General features: G+C 49.8%; 1 pseudogene; it reads right to left on the bottom strand.

The window, feature by feature from the left end:
• Positions 1–6193: 6193 nt before the first annotated feature.
• On the bottom strand, positions 6194–9897 carry LOC149335101 (putative phosphorylase b kinase regulatory subunit alpha pseudogene; annotated as a pseudogene).
• Positions 9898–15662: the final 5765 nt, after the last annotated feature.

Genomic DNA, 15662 nt, shown 5'->3' with positions numbered 1-15662 from the left:
ATTTTTATTCTAAAGTGAGCGTCCATCACACCAGTAAAATTCTATTTATCCTGCTCGAGCGAGACGAAAGCGATAACTTTCGTGCTGCTCCATGCAGCAAGCGTCATTACTGCACAGCGGTTATACGCGGCCTCCAAGTCCTCGTATAACGCGTTCGTTCTGGCACTTTGGTCAACGTCGTCGGTCGCGGCAAAGGCGGCCGCCAAGGAAACAAACAACCTTTGCTAGCGCTGATTCGTCAACAACCCTCTCTGCTTTCGCGCTGGCGGGAAGTGATTGCTTTATCTTTTATCAACCGCTTTTCTCGACGTTTTTACTAGCCGATGGCCAACGCCACCTATCGCTGACTGGCGACTGGTGCTCCAGCTTGCAAAGCTGTGCTGATTTGGAAGTTTAGCAGTGCCATTTATCATTTCTAGAGGGGGCCACTTTCGCTAACGGCGCGCGCGTGCTTCGTCACCAATTTGCGCGTGCAGCCTAACCGGTGGCGGCAGAGAGCGCGAGTGCGGGGTCGCGGAAATTGTTTTCACACTCGAAAGGTGCTGGGCTGTCGTCTGGGCGGCATCCTGCGGCGCTCAGCGAGTCTTCCGTTTCCGGCACTGGAAATGCGAGCGCGGCAGAAAACGGTCCGCTCTGAAAGGTGGCTGCAGCGTGCTGTAATTGTTTAACCGCTCCCGATACGGGCGAGACGGGGAAGCGGTGTGACACGCATTTGTTTGTTTGTTTATTCTGTTTTCAAATCGAATCAAATGTTTTCATCATCACTGACGCTTGTGGGCACAGTCAAAAAGCCAGTTAGTGGCTTGACGGGGACTGCGTCCTTTTTACAAGGCAACGCTAAGGCATACATCAAGTACATTGTTATTCACCAATATATATAAAGAAACAATGTGCAATACATAGTTTACAAACATTTTAAAATTTCGAGCAGAAAATTTCATAAGAAAGCTTCGCAATAAATAAAAAAAGCAAGAAAAGAGCGAAGTGCAAGCATCAAATGAAATAAGGTTACGATGTGTGACAAACTGTGTGCTATATGAGGTCAGTGTATTGAAATGATGGCGATCCGGTTTAACTAGCTAAAATCATTTTAGGGCTTGGAAATGCCTTAGTTGTGGCTTAGTGCTTTGAGCATCCGTCTGTATGAGCGAGGTCAGGGGATCGTGAAAAGCGCTGTTTTCCGCAAAAGTAGCAACTTCGTCGTTAGGACAGGGTAGTCTGCCGGTTCAGACCAACTACAGTTTGTCCTAGATGTTCCTTCAAAGTCAAATCATCTTCATCATCATCATTCACATACTCAAGATCTGGCGCTTCTACGCCAGATTTTTGCACACCGAACTTTACGCCCGTACTCCGTGGACCCGCACGCCAAGCTTCCTGGGACATGGCCGCGTAGTTCAGCAAACTGCCACCACGGGCCGCATGAACCTGAACTCCTCCTCTCTCTTCCTTAGCCCTTTCCTTCATGTGCTCGGCTTCCCTAGAGCTTCTCTAGAGGGAAAATGGGTCTTTTAACGAACTCTCGTGTTGACTTAGTCTTAGAGCTCTTTGGCCGAAGCTCCTCTACGGCTTTTAGGAGGCACTGATGTAAATTCTGTATACTGTTTTCGTGCTTTGAAAAAATTCTGCGCCTCTTTCTGGGCAGGTTGATATTTTCCTACAGAAAAATACACATGCATGGTGATAAAATGTCATCAAAAAAATTTCCTTCAGCTCTATTCAAATTATAGTTACGTTTGCACGGGAAACGACTCCTTGATCGCCGTTTTGAAGTGAAAGGCGATGCAGGCTAGCCTCTGGGATCCGCAAAAAAAAAAAAACACTGCGTTCACTTACCGCGGTTGGGAAATCCGCCGGTGATGGCAACACCTGTGCTTCATTTGCTGGTCTTTGCCTTGTAGCTAGAATGCGATAATCTGCTAGCACAAGCCGCCAACTTTTGTTCCGCATATATGGACATGTAGAGAGAACCTAGGCAAAATGATACTCTCAGGTTCTCCCTCCTCCTTTGATCATTACTCCTCATTCTCTCACAAGCAGAGACGACTACAACACCGCGAAGAGGAGGAAAACATGTAATGAACAAAGAAAAGTTGTTGAACAGCGCCGCGGTGGCTCAGTGGTTATGAGGCGCAATTGCTGATCCGAAGGACGCCGGTTCCATACCGGCCGCGGCGGTGTACTATGCGGCCGGCGTACTATGCGATGTCAGTGCACGCTTAAGAACCCCAGCTGCTCGAAATTTTCCGGAACTCTTCAATACGACGTCCCTCGTAGCTTAAGTGGCTTCGGTATACGCTAAACCTCATAAATAAAAACAACTGAAACAATTCGAGTGAATACTTAATCTCTGCCTTAAGTGTATGACACGACAGCGTATTGGTGTTATTCCCATACCTGCCATTCTCTGCTTTACATTCATAGATCCCTGGGAGTCTTCATATCCCTCCTGGAGCAGTGGTGGTGCGGTTAAGTGATGCGCCACTGCCTGCAATGGCGGGTGCTTCCAGCGGTGGGCCTTGTGCGCCCCAGGACACTTTTCCCGAGCGACCAGTGATTAATTTAACAGCTACCAGCCACGGTGGGCAGTTTGCTCACTATACTTTAGGCGGAGTGTGATGACGTAGTAAGGTCACGAGACTTAGGTGGCCCACCTTCCTTCTAGGTTGCTCTCTGGGGACCACCTGCAAGATCCATGCCCGTGATTTTTCGCTCACAACGCCGACAACACCGACGCTGGATTGTCGGCCATTACTGTTAGGTTCCTTAATTACTGACAGGCGTGTAGCCCACGGTAAGTGATATTCATATCAGTTTTTATAATTTCGAAAATGCGGTCACCTTCGGCGCTGTGACTCAAGGAATTTTGGCTCATCGCGTTAAAAGACATGCACTTTCGAGAAGCTTGTAGGAAAAGCAACCTCTCCAGTGCGCATAACTCATCGAAATAGCCGAGATTTTTTGACTACACCGCCGAGGGTAAGTTCGTTTTTGAAATTCTGAAAACTGGTATGGATCTTGCTTGCATTGGGCTACAGCCTCTCAGTAGTTAAGGAGCCAAACAATATAGTTAAAAAGATAGCTACTCAATTTTTGTCAACCAGCCTGCTAGTTAGCACGTCTTGGTTGTAATCTGATGTACTGCTCCTCTGACAATGGTATGCCGAAAAAGACCTATTGTAACTCAAAAAGCCAATTTTTAAGAATTGTGTAAAATCTCAGGTGAAACACCCTGTATAGGTACACACTATGCGCTGTTAGGCATGCCGGTAAGACATGGCTTCGGATTCACATCTGGTGGCTTGTTGAATGTTCTGTTATTTGGATTTTCTGGTTGTTCAGTTTCGTGTTCATTGTTGTCTTGTGCGCTCTGTGGTGGTACGGTGATCCAACTAAGCAGTCCGATCACTTAAGATGCGAAGGCGCCTAACTCGAACTGAGCTGAGCACAGTGTCTGGTGCCTGCTGGACCTGAGGTCCGTTTGCGCTTGGAGCCATTTACCCAACCAGCTGGGTTAACATTTCCAGCGGGAACCTGTGCACTGAAGAATGAAAGAAAGGAACAAAAGTTTCTTTTTGTGAATTTAAAACTGCCTGCTACTGTGACCACTCTGCACGTGCATCGTAGAAGTAAATAAATTGGTAAATTGGTAAATTGATTTTTGAGGAAATTAAACGGCGCAGTATGTCTCACATTTCTCGGTGGACACCTGAACCGCGCAGTAAGGGAATGGAGGAAAGTGGGAGTGAAAGAAGAAAGCGAGAAAAAGGTGCCGTAGTGGAGGTCTCCGGAATAATTTAGACCCCCTGGGGATCTTTAACGCGCACTGACATCGCACAGCACACGGGCGCCTCTTGCGTTTCGCCTCCATCGAAACGCGGCTGCCGCGGTCGGGTTCGAACCCAGGTACCCCGGCTCGGTGGACAAGCGCCTTACCACTGAGCCACCGCGGCGGGTCTCGGAGACGCATCTTCAGAAGCCGATACATCGACAGGTTTAACTGGAGACACATGGGAGAGGCCTTTGCCCTGCAGTAGGCGTAGTCAGGTTGATGATGATGATGATGACATCGACAAACCCCACTTACGTTTGCTTGATTTCGAAGTCTGGTGGTGGCTGCGCATTGCATGCAGAAGCTATTTCTATTTCATGAATTAATTCATGGAGTTTTCAGCATGGCGCACCTGTCAACATGAACACGGTCGTCACTTACTTGTAGTAGGACAGGTTTCCGCTTCCGAGTTCATGTTTTTATTTTCAAAATTCGTAAGCTCAGCGCCAGGACATGCTGACAGCCAGCACTTCCTGCGCGCAAACAGCTTTCTCAAACAAGGGGGGGGGGGGGGGGGGGGATGTTTCGCACGGCACGAACAAAGTGTTCTGTTTTAAGCAGCAGACAGACGCTTCTGTGGCAGCAACGCAAAAAGCTGTTTATTCGAGGCAGCAGCGTACTTTTATAGATAACGCTGCATGCCGGTCAGGCACACGTCATTGCTGGTACAATTTTATCAGACCGACTGGCCGATACAGAACACAAAGGACGCGAACCCGCAATAGCAGACCACACCAATGAAACATTTATAGTTTTCACATTGCCAAAACTGAACGTCCTAAAGCGTAACATTTTGGTCGTTAGCAATCTGTTGAAAGAATGTCTGCGCTGACTGAAAGCGTGTCTGTTAAATATAAAGAATTTACTTAGATGGTTAGCTGACTTTGGTGACATGAACAGAAAGCCCTCTCTTACCGCGGCCAAATTCGGAGCTCGTTTACACATGCTTTTCTGCTAATTTATTGCAAATTACAGTAAGAACATTTGACTATAGAGCACGTTTATTGTAAACCAGCGTTTTTTGCAATATTTTTTTTGCCAGGATTCATATTTCTGCACCCGTACGACTGCAAAAATGTAAATTTTCGGATGCTATGAAGCTGTGTTTTAGTTATATTTTAGGGCTAACACTAGCCAACTTGGCTAATTACTTGGTTTAACTTGGCTTCTTACTTTACTTTGCTTGGCTAAGCCAAACCATGCCCGTAAGCCACCTCGTCTTCCTGGTATTCCCATGGTGAATGACGTGCTCTTTAAGAAACTCCTATATACGGTGGCGCCACCTTCTAGGTAAAATTTATAAACTCCATGGTCTAGCGCATCGTGCTGTGCTACTTCTGGGAACCTTTTTTTACAACGAAGAGTTAAGAATGGGCCATGGAAATTACAGGCAAGCGCCGTACACAATCGAAAGTTTATGAAGCATTCCAACGAGGTACGCCACATATAGCTCACCGCACTTCCATGCACTAACAATACATACTATATAATCAAACACGTTTACATGGGATCGGGCGTAATTCCGAACTCTCAGTCGTACAGTACCCAAACTTCGTTTCGCCTCTGGGCGTGTGTGGAAAGATTTTAGACGGAAATTTCGGCACAAAAGCACCTCAAAATCCAACCTATAAGGTAACACACATCTAAGACAGTACATCATTCACGGGATTTTAATTTTGCGCAACTCTAATCTCTCAATGTTTCAGTATTCTGCGGCTCCCGGCTCGTCTTGGAGTTCTGTAAACCGAGACGTCAACAACAAAGCATCAAGAATTTCAATCTAACATTTAACACACACCGACGGAAGATGGCAAACAGTCTGCGTGCTCAGAATTTATAAAACAAAATTGAAAACTTAATAGAATTCTAACTGCTCTTTCGCATTAAAAAAATGCAGTTATAATCCATTGCACCTCAAAACGGATAAGAAGCAACGGTGGCGCCGTTGCTACTTTTTAAAATCACATGACAGTCAAACCGCGAGCACAGGCTCTATATAAAGTTCATATCAGCATCGACAGTCTACCGAAAAGAACTATTTGCTGTAGCGACGAACAATGACCATATTTAGTGCTTAGAGCGGCGCTGAGTAAATAAAAACCTTATAAATAAAACGTTATCAGACGCCATCTGGCGTAATGTCACCCAAACACAAAATGGATGCTAAGCACGCTTCTCGCTACAAACATGAACCGCGTTAACTGTCCGACAAGGTACACTTGGTATGCATAGCTTGATATTGTCCAGCGCTACGTAGAACAATCTTACTCAACCGAACCCCTCTCCCTGGTTTATCGTAGTGACGATTCTACAGTATAAACGCTGCTGTGAGACAGCGCATTGCTGAACGAGTTCCTAATTGTCCACATTGAAGACGTGGTTATGCGTCAACTTCGGCTCTCTCTTTTCGGAGCGACACTGTATCTATGAACAAGATGTCTTGAATAACTCGTGTGGAAAAGTGTAGTCGCACCTTATATAATATGCCGCAATCAAGACACGGGGCAGTCCGCCAGTGCATTGGTCAGCTGGTGGAACTGGCATGCCAACGCACGGACCAGGTAGGTCATGGTGCCAAAGGCACCACTGGGCGCTGAGTCGTAGAAGCGCTCGCAAATGCCCACCGTCGCCTCGCAGGGGACGAGAGGTGGCGACACGCAGCAGCAGAGCGTCGCGTCGCCCCCCCACTGGCGCTGGTCTTCGAGGAAGAGGGTGTGGGCCCGCTGCACGATGCGCTCGACGTCCACCGGCTCCTGGAATTTTTCCATGGTCCCGTTATCCACGGCCATGCTGAGGACCATGAGCGTCTCCACCAGCAGCTGCCGGTACTCGGGCTCGGGAATCCTGTTCAGCATCTCCTCGACTCGGAGCGCGAACTTGAACTCCCCGGCCGTCATTTCCCTGGTAAGGCCCCACGGCAAGCACTGGCCGCGGATCCACACTCCTGGGCAGCGCTCGAGGACGACCCAGACGCACGAGTAGAAGCCGACGGGCACGCGGTTTAAGGCGCCATCCAGGCGCCTTCTCCGCCGCCACAGGCCGTGCTGGTTATCGGCCGGTGCCTCTGATGCGCCTTCGCTGACCTCTGCGCTGTGCACAAACGTGTGCGCCATGCTGCGCTTGTACGTGGCGAAGCTGGTGTGCATGGAGTCCGGCGCCGAGATGGTTCGCAGGCCGGTGAGTTCGCGGCCGCTCAGGATGGTCAGCAGCAGGGACTGCATCTCGTACGGGCTCAGACTAAGCAGCAGTTCGGCACTGTCCTGGTCCTTGTTACTAGCAGTGCGCGCCAGTTCAGACGCCATCACCTGTATGATGAGCCCGACACGCAGACGAAGCATTTCACGGAATAGGTGTGGGTCCGTTTGGATGAACATAGCCAGGTAGGCCAGCAACTCCTGCGTGAGCATGGCCATGCTTTGGTCTCCCCTGTGCACTTCGCTGATGATGTTACGCAGCTCCTTGTTGGAGAGTGGTCGCGTGATGACTTGCTCGTTATGCGGAGGCATGCCCACCGTGACCTGTTTTTGCCGCACGAGCAGGTCAGTCACGGACTTGGCAAGATCCTCGACTCGCTTACCCAGGGCCCCAGCGAAGTGACGAACGAGGCCCCATTTGTGCTCGTGGCAGGCGCGCTCGTAGAAGTCCTGAAAAAGGTTCCACACGGTGATTACCGTCTGAGGGTGTCCCAAGCCGGTGTCCCAGTTGAAGCCCTTGTGTATGGACAGGTAGTGCAAGATATCGCCCTGCTCCTCCATAGATTCCGTGTCGCGGAGGGTGGTGAGCAGCTCGAAGTCGGTGACCTGGTCAAGCTGGAATTCGGAGACAGCACGGAATGGCAACGGCTGATCCTCGTCGTACGAAGACCTACGCGAGACCAGCCGGGAAGGCAGCTGAGAGGCCTGCGCCGACGCTTGAAAACTGGTAAGCGTCGTGAAAGGGTAATCGCTGCCAGGACTGTCCTGGCCTGTCAGGGATCTGGACCGCCGGATGAGACCCGAGGCGACCGATTTCACCCGTCCAGGAGTGACAGAGGGACCTGCACCACTGGCGCGCTGTTGCGGTGGGCTTCTCTGCGGTGGGCTTCTCTGCGGTACCAGTGATACCCTTCCTGGACTGCGGCTAGGAAGGCAACGAGACATCTCGCTCTCAAGGTAGTCGTGGACCAGGGTAGGCAGTGCGTCTGGCTCGCCATACTCATAGTTCCTAAGGAAGTCAAGGCTGGCCACGGAAGACGTCCTGACGAACTCGTGAATGCGGTTCAGGGAGACACGCGTGCCATGCACGTAGCCACCGACGAGCTTCTTCAGAGTCTGGCGGAGGCTGATGGGCACTTTGTCATCTATCAGATGCCGCGAGCTGATGGTCACTACCATGGTAGGCCGTCCGGGCACGTTCCAGTGGGCACGAAGCACAGCAACATCTGAACGAAGCGTGCTAGCAAAGAGGTCCACATCATTTAACAAGTGGAACTCCTCGCTGTCAAGATTCTGCGGCGTGAAGACGCACGTCCTGTTCTTCACCTGGTATATCTTGCTGGTAGCCACCAGTCCGACGTCCTTAGACAGGCGCCCGGAGAGCGCCATCTTATTATGCCGTCCAAGGTGTGAGTACAGCTCTCCAAGCACGCGGGCAGGGTGAACTTCGAAGGGGTAAACTTCCGCCACTGTCTGAATTTCCGGGTGGATTTTGGAGATTTTTTCTTTCACTTTTATGTCCTCCGCCAATAGAACCACTTGGACGACCAGTTCGGGCCTCTTTCGGGATCGGAAGCGTCTGTTAAGTGGGTCCAGTTCTCCAGGAGCCAAAAATTCTTCCTCAAGAAGCTTACCCAGTATATACAGCGACTGGGCCCACATAAAGGGGATCTCTCCGATAGGTACCCGTACCTGAGTGTGGGGCTGTTCGCATTCGCGGTTCACAGCGTCTGCGGGAACAGCATACATTTCGGGCACCAGCTTAAGGCCATCGTCGGTCTTGATCAGCACTCGGTCAAGAAGCTCCGAGTACTCGTCCACAATGTTCCTCTCTTCGCGGAAGCAGCCGTCGATAACAAGGTAACAAAAGAAGAGGGGCCATTCGCACTCGATACCTTCGAACATTTGCAGCTCCCACGGCTCGTAGTGCAACCTTCTGGAGTCTTCGCGAGCTGTCTTGTATCCGTCCCGAAGAAACCGCTTGCAGCCATATGGCCCTTGAAGCTTACCCACTATGGTCGCGCGGGTTTCGCATATGAGCTCAGGGTCGTCGACGGCGAATGCAGGAAATCCCACCACCGACAGTAGAGCCGCGTCCACTTCCTTGGAATTGGACTCCCTGGGTAGCATGGAGCGAAGCACCGCGTCACACTTCTGCGTCTCGTCCGAAAGGACGTGGATGACGGAGGCCGGTCCGCCCCGGCATCCGAACAGATCCAGCTCACTCATGGCCTCGAGCGCTGCCTTGGCCGCGCCCACAGAACTCGCGTTGAGTTCGCGGATTCCCTGGTTGGTCTTGTCGCCACGCTCCCACATGCCAAAGTCTGGCACGCAGTACGCGTTCTCGATGTAGAAAACCAGGTTCTGTATGAAGGCGACTTCGTCCAGATTGAAAATGACCTGCACTCCCGAGGCGGTGAGCTGGGCAAGGACGAGCAGGTACAGTGATGTAGCGTCGATCTGCAGGTGCCCCCAGTCCTGATCGCCGACGCACGGGCCGCCAGTGGCGGCGTCGAACTTGGCGTGCAGGCAGTCGGTCGCGCTCTGCGTCTCCTTGAACCGCTCGAGCTTGTCCTTTTGGTTCATCATGGCCACGAGAAGCCCCCGCATCAGCTTCACGGAGCGGTGCTCGAGCTCGTAGGCCGTGGCCTTGTCCTCGTCAACGTCGGCGTTCTTCTTGTACGCCAGGGACAAGGCCCACATCGCGAGCACGCAGTACACGTTGTCGCGGACCCAGGCGTGGTGGCCGCTGAACTTGTGGCCCGGTATCAGACCGGTCACGGGGTCCTGGTGCTCGACCACGGTGCGATACAGCATGTTGTAGAAGTAGTCCAGCCGACCTGTTCTGGAGTTCTGGCGACGGTGCATGGCCAAAGAGGAGCTTCCGCTACAGGCGCGCACGGAAAAGTCCACGCCAGGGGCTTTAAGACTGGTCTGAGAGCTGGACAAGCTAGGACGAAGGCCTGATACGGGAACGCCCCTGTGGTCACGACTGCTCGCGCTTGCACGGACAGGCTGCCCTGGCACGAGACACAGTCGTAACCTTTTCTTCTCCGCTTCACCAAAGCATGTTCCCGCGAGGGTCGAAGACCAGACGAACATCGCAGAGCTGATGACAGTGGTCGCTGCCGTGTTGTCGTGATTAGGCACATACACATGCATTCAAGAATGTGCTAAGCTGAGCGGTTGAACATGAGCGCAAGGAACTGTGCTTTTGAAGCCTTCGTAGCTACCGTACTTTTTTCCTTTTTACAGCCCGCTGGTGAGCTACGAAACGACTTCTCCTAAGCTTCAAGCCATGCTCAAACTCCCTTTGTGTTCGCAGCATTTTTTTGAAGCATGACCACAAGAAGAGCTATAAAATGAAAAGTTACCCTCCGGTCATTCAGTGTAATAATTTTAGTCGATGTGGTATGATATGCTATGCTATGCTATGCTGTGGCATGCTATGTTGTTATGTTATGTTATGGTATGGTATGGTATGGTATGGTATGGTATGGTACGGTACGGTACGGTACGGTATGGTATCGTATGGTATGTTATGGCATGGCATGGTATACTATGGTATGGTATGGCGTGGTATGGTGTGGTATGGCATGGTATGGTATATAGTATAGTATAGTATAGTATAGTGTAGTATAGTGTAGTACAGTACATTACAGTACAGTACAGTACAGTACAGTACAGTACAGTACAGTACAGTACAGTACAGTACAGTATAGTATAGTATAGTATAGTATAGCATGGCATGGCATGGCATGACATGGCATGACATGACATGACATGACATGACATGACATGACATGACATGACATGACATGACATGACATGACATGACATGACATGGCATGGCATGGCATGGCATGGCATGATATGGTATGGTATGGTATGGTATGTGGGTTTTATGGGTTAAGCACCAATGCGGCGTGTATTGGTTATGAAAGAAAACAAGACTGACGACCGGGCGAGTTTGTACTGAATCATCTTAAAACCATCAAAAAGACGCAACACAGCTAGGACAAAACGGAGAGAGAAAGAAATTTTAATGAGGAAAAGGTGGAGAGGTCGGCCGGTGGTAACAGGGCCCTGGCCTGCTACTCCACACAGGGGAAAGGGAAGAGGAGGAAAAGGAAAGTGCGAATGAAGGCTGATGATGGCATAATACAATGAGTTTCACGGGTGATGTCTACACACACACACACACACACACACACACACACACACACACACACACACACACACACACACACACACACACACACACACACACACACACACACACACACACACACACACACACACACACACACACACACACACACACACACACACACAGAAGAACACTAGACAAGGCGGGTGGACAAGGCGGTGGAGGGGCTCTGGATTATTCCGACCATTTTGTTCTTTAACATGCCCTAACATCGCACACCGCAGGGGGATGCTTTCGAATTTCACCTCCATCGAAATGCGGCCGCAGTGACCTGGATTCCATTCCGCTTTCTTCGTTTCAGCAGCCGAACGTCAAAGCCAATGAATCGCCGTGGCGGAACCCAGAACAAAAATTAGTGCAAAAGCCAGCGTCCGCAGTTTGTGGCACGAAATTCGGGCGATGTCAGACAATCTTTTCACGCGGCACCGAACTTCATTTCGGTGCCGCGCCACCGAAATGCCACCGGTCCACAGCCCGCCAAGCCCTGCAGAACGCGAAAGCGGGCCGAGGTTGCGCCTTTCCGCTCCTGCGACGCCCGCGCAGCATCTGCGGGCGGCTTCTATGTTTAAACCGCCACCGCGCTCTTGAAAATGCCGAGAACCGCCGCCGCGTCCCGCTGTCCGCGAGCAGAACAACACTTGGCTCTGGGAAACGGCACTCCCGTCCGTCCTCGGCACGTTGCCCAATAACCGACGCTTTCGCCTTCTTGTGTCGCTCGCTTCGGTAATACCGGCCCAGCATTGTGCAAGCTGAGCAGCTGCCGTCACCAAGTCCTCGGGAGCCCAATGGGCCGCCGCCTCGCTCTCCGCATCGATCGCTATTTTGAAGGGACAAGACAGCGCGCGGGCTCCAGTCAGTCGATAACTGTTTTTGTATGCGAGATTGTCTTTCTGAAGGCACCCCCTAAATTTCTAACAATTTTTTTTTACACACAACGGATAATTTTGTCATCTTTATCATGTGTGTACTAGCCTACGCGACACATCTACGACACAAATAAAAAAATTAAAAATGACAACCGCTTCTCCTCTACCTTGGACACCCATATCCCCCTCCCCCTAAAAATTTAGAGCCCCTCCTCCCTAAATTTCAATTCCTGGTGAAATCCAGGCTCTGACGCAAAAATAAAAACACTCAGGTGATCCTCGGTGGATCCGTTGAATGCGTAAGCATATTCTGTTTATGTGTATTTTTTTTAATTTTCACAACAATGTATCGCTTTATTCGATCACACGCACACACTGACCGCTTTTTGTTTTTTTCTAGAGGCGGTATATACACAGTTTCGTTATATCCGAGGTTGACGCATATATCCGAGGTGGTACGCTTAGGTTCGTATATCCGAGGGTGACCCCACACCATCATCATCATCAGCAGCAGCAGCAGCAGCAGCAGTCTGACTACGCCCACATATTTGAGGAATTTCCCAACCTCGATTATTCGGAGTTGAAATGGACGGTTCTTGAGTAAGCTGTGCTGCGAGATAGAGAGAAAACGAAAGTGATATAGGCCAACTTCCTTGCATATGGCGAGGAAAATAAAAAGATTGATAGACAAGATAGAAGAAAGGTCGAGTCCGACGTGTTCATGACAGCGATTAGTGAAAAGCATTCGGGTGACTTTAAACTTGTGACTCATTTGTCTCGCCTTCCATTGAGAAGTCATAGCAACCCTTACATCCCCTAGAAACGAAGGTATACCTCAGAAGCCATGACGTATTCAAAGCTTTGAAGGACTGTACTAAGCGCATCCAGGACTTGCAGCGCACTTATTGTCGCTGCAGTCCATATAGCTTATCTAACAGAGTGCGAATACCGTTAAGCAAAGACTTCAGCATCGCTAGGACTTGTCAGCCTTCTTCGCGGGCTTTATTTAGAGCAGAGCTTGGACTCGCTGACATGTAACGCTGAGATATGCTGCACATCTTTTGTATGTAGCGCTAAAATGGTTGATGATGGATAACTACTCTCGCATCTGAAGTCTACTCGACGTTAGGGAATTTCTCTTTTGAATTCGCCGTTATGAATTTCCGCATGGTTTCTAGGTGGTTAGTTTCTCAAGGTTTCATGGCACCAACAGAGTACTGACAACGTTCTGAGCGCGCATCTCAGTGTGACACGGGCGGGTATCACTGCTGCGTCATTTACCACCTCTAATCAAAAGAGTTTTACGCACTAAAGCTACATCTGCTTGGGCAGGCACACCGTAGTGGAAGCCTCTTGACTATTTTAGAACACCATAGGTTCTTGCTATATCACGCGATCGGCGTGTTTGGGATCAAACTCGGCATCAGGTTTCAACTCAGGGACAAAAACACAGCTGCTGCATCACCGCGGCGGGTGCAGCGAGTTCTCTTCGCATTTGAGCTCAGTCCTGTTTCTTACTCAGGAGCCTTTCCGGAGCTAAAGTACCATAGAGCTTCTCAATATTACCCAAAGAGAAAGCTGGCGCCGCCGTCTATGCGAGTTTCCTAAAGAGTACTTCATCAACCGCGGGAATGCCGTGAAGACAAGGTTTCCTATTTGGCTTGGCTAGTGTTGACTCTAAAACATGGATTCTACATCGGAATCGGCAGCTCCACCAGCCGCGAGGCTCTCGTCTGGGCACGGATCAAATTATTTTAATGATACCATTTCACTCCTTTATTAACCCCCTAGCAAGCTTAGACGAGCCAGGCTCGTCATGAGCTGAGTGTCATTTCTGGCTTATGACGAGTCCAGCTTGTCGTGTGTTTTCTGGCACTCTGTTTACGGTTTAAGACGAGTAGGGCTCGTCGAAAGCCTTTTTTTTTCTATTTGCGAACAGGCGGCATCACGGGTGATAAATGACTATTTTGATACGAGTTTCGCAATTAAATCTATCCGTTAAGGAGTTAGATTTAACACAAGCGTTAGGTTGGAATGGAAACTTTCACAGCATTTCTTCGAGGGCTGCCTCGAGAAGAGTCTTGTTGGTACGGCTTAATGTACGTTTCATGGCCGGCAATAGCCAAGCTAAATACGAAACCTCACCTTCCCGGCATTCCTGCGCCTCTCCATGGTTGGTGAAGTGCAGCGCCGTCAGCTTTTTTTCTAGGTAGTATTTTAAAAAAAGGATGTCTAAAGCAGGGAGCAATAGTAAACCCTCAGCAGAAAATATAGAAAAACAAACCTGTCTGGTTTGGCAAGGGCCCATAACCGACGTAGCGCTAACAGACGGACCCGCAGAGTAACCAGGACAATACACGCATCGTTTTTCGAGGCTGTCAAGCGCGTTTTCACCGAGTCATCCAAGAGATGCGGTTTAAAGCTTTGCGCTTTTAGCAATGTTTCCCGGTACGCGGTTTCCGCTGCAGAAAACGCCTGTTGCGAAACCTAAGAAAAACCGAGAAAGAGATGTGTTCGCCACTTGGCTCGCTAGATGGCAGCACTGTCGCCATGTCCACTGATACCTTATACCTGATACCACAACTCATACTCAAATGTGATGGTATCCATTTCGTATTTTGATGGTATCCACACTCTTAAGGAGGTTATAGTAGAACTTCTGGAGTGGAGGCCCCCTATGCGTACAGAAACATGAAGCCAGCCAGACCATCTGGCGGCCATCTTGCCAGGGGCAAGTCACAGTCACTGTGACTGTGAAGTCACAGAGTGACTCAGTGGCACAGTCACTCTTCCTGAGGCTCTAGTGTTTAGAGATAACAATGGCCATGGGAATAAATCTGCGGTGGAAGTTAGCAAAAAGCGATTTTAAATTTGGTGGCTCAAAAGCAGAGAGGTGACATAAGGTTATAAGTGTAGGAAAACATTCATATTGGGAACAGCGCTAACACAGTACGGAGCGAGAACACAACACAGGCCCAGTATGATCGTAAACCAACAAGCCCAACTCTCCACTCTTCTGAGCAGGAAAACGTATTGAAAGGAAATGGCGAATTTCAATAACAATTTACGACACAGTTAAAAATAAAGTAAAAAAGCCGAGCATGGTGGCAACTGCCACCACTCTGTTTCAAATGGGACGCTCCTATCTTCCATCCATTCATCCATCCATTCATCCACTGAGTCCGCAGTGTCCACCTTGTTCACTGTCCTCGACATCGACGGTGAGCTGGGGAGCAGACGAGAGCATTTGTTTGAGCAACACGATCGGTAGATCGAGGACGCAGCACGAAAGGAGTTGTTTTTCATGCGGCTCAGAAACTCGGCCGGGTTTCTTGCTTAGCAGTATTTTTTTATGCTGTTCGCTACTGAAAACATGTTTCCTCTGGAGAAGAAGGGTGCAGCACTAAATGTACGATTCGTGTCTAGCCGTATGTCCAGCCATTGCACACACGCACACAATGGATATACGATATACCCATGGCCTCAGCTACGGTGAGCTGGACAATCCTGGAATGCTGCGAGAATACATAAAAAAAAGTATTTGAGTGAAACAATGGTAA

This window comes from Amblyomma mixtum, chromosome 7, assembly GCF_055824585.1.
Source record: "Amblyomma mixtum isolate Tamu chromosome 7, ASM5582458v1, whole genome shotgun sequence".
Classification (NCBI taxonomy): Eukaryota; Metazoa; Arthropoda; class Arachnida; order Ixodida; family Ixodidae; genus Amblyomma; species Amblyomma mixtum.
This window is presented reverse-complemented; position numbering and strand designations above follow the sequence as displayed.